Raw genomic sequence first — 4,547 nt, 5'->3', positions numbered from 1 at the left:
AGACGGGGTTTCACCATGTTGGCCAGGATGGTCTCGATCTCTTGACCTCATGATCCGCCCGCCTCAGCCTCCCAAAGTGCTGAGATTACAGGCATGAGCCACTGAGCCCGGCGAAAGGATTTTTATGGGGTTTTTTTTGTTAAAATACTGAGAGGAAAATAACTTACTGGAATATAAAGATAAGAGCTGAATGAGCATGCCTCTAATGGAGAAAGGGGGTATTTTCACAGAATCAGTATTTTTCCCCATCCCATCCCCACTTGATATCAATCAAAACATACCATTGGCTGTTTAGTTTTTAAAAATTGCGATATGCTTGGGCATATATACCAGTTACTTTATGTACAATAAAGGAATGGGGAAGTGGGAAATGAAAGAACAGAGAAAACTACACTGTAGTAGTCAGGATGTGGTGGGACCGAATTGCAGTTTTCTAATGCAGAATGTAATCTTGATCTTTAAAGAACAGAGTTCTGGCCAGGCATGGTGGCTCACACCTGTGATCCCAGCACTTTGGGGGCCGAGGTGGGTGGATCACCTGAGGTCAGGAGTTCGAGACCAGACTGACCAACATGGTGAAACTCATCTCTACTAAAAATACAAAAATTAGCTGGGCATGGTGGTGGGCACCTGTAATCCGAACTACTCGGGAGGCTGAGGCAGGAAAATTGCTTGAATCCGGGAGGCAGAGGTTGCAGTGAACCGAGATCACGCTATTGCACTCCAACCTAGGCAACAGAGCTAGACTCTGTCTCAAAAATAAATAAATAAAATAAAGAACAGAGTTCTGGAGTAAAGAAGCAGGTTCCCTTTTCAGTAGACACCTCCTGTCTGCTGTTGGAATGCATCAATTGTATCGTCATCCCCCATTTCCAACTGTGCAGGTGTGTCTATTTTATTGATTGGTTGCCCGTCAAATTGGAATTTATTCTGCTTCATTGACAATCCCTGTCATTCACAATAGGCTTTCATTAGTTTACTAAGTGGTGTATGCCTCTTAGTCTTAAACTGCACCACAGAACCATCCTGCCCCAACACCTTCGAATTAATATGTTCTTTGTTCTCATTCCTGACCCCTTCCTTGGGCTTTTCATCGGCCATGCAAGCACCAGTCTCCTCAGCTGCTGCTTCACAAAAAAGGCACCAAGTCCACACCAAACCAGCACACAAGCAGCCCCAGGAGCAGCAGAAGAGGGAAGCAGCAGTGGTGGATGAGGGCTCCATATGCATTTTAGAGTCAGCTTATCAACATTCACCAAACACATATTCTCATACCAGACTGCTGGGATTTTACTTTAGCTTTCGTTGAATCCGTATATCAATTCAGGGGCTTTGTCATGTTTAAAATTGTGCTTTCTAATCCATGAAGATGGTATATCCCTCCATTTATTTAGGGTTGGTTTTGAAGTTTCGTTTTTTGGGGGTTTTTTGGGTTTTTTTTTTTTTCTGTTAGTTAGTTTGTTTTTGAGATGGGGTCTTGCTCTGTCACCCAGGCTGCAGTGCAGTGGCAAGATCTCAACTCACTGCAACCTCCACCTCCCAGGCACAAGCAATCCTTCTGCTTCAGCCTTTTGAGTTGGGACTACAGGTGTATGCCACTATGCACAGCTAATTTTTGTATTTTTCGTAGATGGGTTTTCATCATGTTGCCCAGGCTAGTCTCAAATTCCTGGCCTCAAGCAATCCGCCTGCCTCAGCCTCCCAAAGTGATGGAATTACACGCGTAAGCCACCATGCCTCGCCTTATTTAGGTTTTGTATAATTTTGTCTCAATAGTGGATATTTTCTAGTTACATTTTTGTTTGTCTTTTTCATTTTTATTTTAGGTTCCAGGGTATATGTGCAGGTTTTTATATAGGTAAACTCATACCATGGGAGTTTGATGTACAGATTATTTCATCATCCAGGTACTAGGTCTAATATCCAATAGACTTTTTTTCTTATCCTCTCCCTCCTTCCACCCTCCACCCTTAAGTAAGCACCAGTGTCTGTTGTTCCCCTCTTTGTGTCTGCATCTTTTCATTTTCTTGGTAGAATCCTTTGAAGCATAAGATTTAAATTTTGATGAAGTCTAATTTACCTATTTTTTCTCGTGTTGCTTGTACTTTTGATGTCATATCTAAGAAATCATTACCTAATTTAAGGCCACAGATATTTATACCTATGTTTTCTTCTAACAGTTTTATGGTTGGTGTGGTTCATTGAATGTTTATGTTCCCCCAAAATTTATTTGTTGAATTCCTGATCTCTAAGGTATACACACATAGTCAGCCCTCTGGGTCTGTGCGTTCCACACCTGTGAATTCAATGAACCATGGATGAAAAATATTTGGAAAAAAACTGCATCTGTACTGAACATGTACACTTTTTTTCTTGTCATTATTCCCTAAACAATACAATATAACTATTTACAGAGCATTTACATTGTATTAGGTATTGTAAGTCATCCAGAGATGAATTAAAGTGTAAGGGAGAGTGTGCATAGGTTATATGCAAATACTATACCACTTTATATCAGGGATTTAAGCATCCGTGGATTTTGGTATGAATGGGAGGTCCTGGAATCAATCCCCCTGCCAATAGGTACCAAAGGATGACTGTATATGTACATGTGCATGCACACATGTACATACACACACACACACACATATAAATGCAATGAGTACACCAGCGGCAATGAGCGTACCAGACACTGAGACTTTGGTTTTAAATACTATTCTCCTCAAAAGGAACCAGAACTCCTTGAAGAAATGGCTGACTTTGGGGCTAAAGCAGAGAAAGTATACAATACACCTAGAACATATTGTACCATAAAGTATGGCAATTCTCAAAGGATCATGGGGATGTGTCAAAGTGACACAGGAGCCAGCCAAGGGGCTCCCACTGGCTAACTCTGGGATAACTAGAGCATCAAAATAATGACATAATTATAGCAATTTCTTGTAACCCATTAAATAGGAACCTATGAGCCCATACTAATATCAATTAATAGATAAATATTCCTCATAAGTATTGACAACATAAAATAGAAATTACAAACAAAAAAATAAATTTTTTTTCCTGGATGACAGAGGGAGACTCCATCTCAAAAAATATAATAAAATAAACAAAATTTTTATTAAAGTCAAAAAATTAATAGAGAAATAAATGAGAGCAGAGGGAGGGGAAAGCTTTCTCTTACAATATGAAGGTCAACTAATAAATGTGGAAGAAATAATAGAAGGAATGATTTTTTTTTTTTTTTTTTTTTTTTTTTGAGGCAGAGTCTCACTCTGTCACCCAGACTGCACGATCATAGCTCACTGCAACCTCCAACTCCTGGGCTTAAGCAATCCTCCCACCTCAGCTTTCCACATAGCTGGGACTACAAGCATATGCCACTGTGCCCGGCTAATTTTTGTATTTTTTGTAAAGACGGGGTTTTGCCTTATTACCCAGGCTGGTCTCAAACTCCTGAGCTCAAGTGATTGGCCCTCCTCAGCCTCCCAAAGTGCTGGGATTACAGGTGTGAGCTACCGCGCCCAGCCAATGATTATCATTTTGTAACCTTCACAGTAATAATCGTTTTGGTGAAAAAGCAAATAAAATGGTGCTTATATAAATAGGTAAAGTCTGGGCAACACTGAGACCCCCCCCCATCTCTAAAACAAAATTAACTTAAATAATTAGCCGAGTGTGGTGTGGTGGCTGGCCCCTGTAGTCCCAGCTACTTGGGAGACTAAGGCAAGAGAATCACTTGAGCTCAGGAGTTCGAAGCTATAGTGAGCTATGATCTCACCACTGAATTCCAGCCTGGGTGACACAGCAAGACCCTGTCTCAAAAAATAAATAAATAGGCCAGCCATGGTGACTCATATCTGTAATCCCAGCACTCTGGGAGGCCGAGGTAGGCAGATCACCTGAGGTCGGGAGTTCAAGACCAGCCTGACAAACATGGAGAAACCCCGTCTCTACTAAAAATACAAAATTAGCCGGGCACGGTGGCACATGCCTGTAATCCCAGCTACTCGGGAGGCTGAGGCAGGAGAATCGCTTGAATCTGGGAGGCAGAGGCTGCAGTGAGCCAAGATTCGCCATTGCACTCCCGCCTGGGCAACAAGAGTGAAACTCCATCTAAAAAAATAAAAATAAATAAATAAAATAAATGCGTTATCAGTAACAATATTTTTGCACAGTCTCAAAGTATCTCAAGACAAAAATACTTACTAACTTTACATTGCAAAATCTGGCAGACATCATCATACCAAAGGATGAAAGTTAATTTCACCAGTGATGAGACAAATCAACATCATATGCCTTCTGATGTGATGCATTAAGAAGAACACAGCTGGTTGGGTTTGGTGGCTCATTCCTGTAATCCCAGCACTTTGGGAGGCCGAGGCAGGTGGATCACTTGAGGTCAGGAGTTAGAGACCAGCCTGGCCAACATGGTGAAACCTCGTCTCTAACAAAAATACAAAAATTAGCTGAACATGGTGGCACAAGCCTGTAATCCCAGCTATTGGGGAGACTGAGACAGGAGAATCGCTTGAACCCACGAGGCGGAG

General features: G+C 41.5%; 1 pseudogene; it reads right to left on the bottom strand.

Annotated features, from left to right (window-relative positions):
* Positions 1-813: 813 nt before the first annotated feature.
* Positions 814-1,101, bottom strand: LOC105543387 (annotated as a pseudogene).
* Between the last annotated feature and the right edge of the window lie 3,446 nt (positions 1,102-4,547).

The sequence above is a fragment of the Mandrillus leucophaeus genome, unplaced genomic scaffold (assembly GCF_000951045.1).
Source record: "Mandrillus leucophaeus isolate KB7577 unplaced genomic scaffold, Mleu.le_1.0 Scaffold281, whole genome shotgun sequence".
NCBI classification, from domain to species: Eukaryota; Metazoa; Chordata; class Mammalia; order Primates; family Cercopithecidae; genus Mandrillus; species Mandrillus leucophaeus.
Note: the sequence above shows the minus strand (reverse complement) of the source record. Positions and strands in the feature narration are given on the sequence as shown.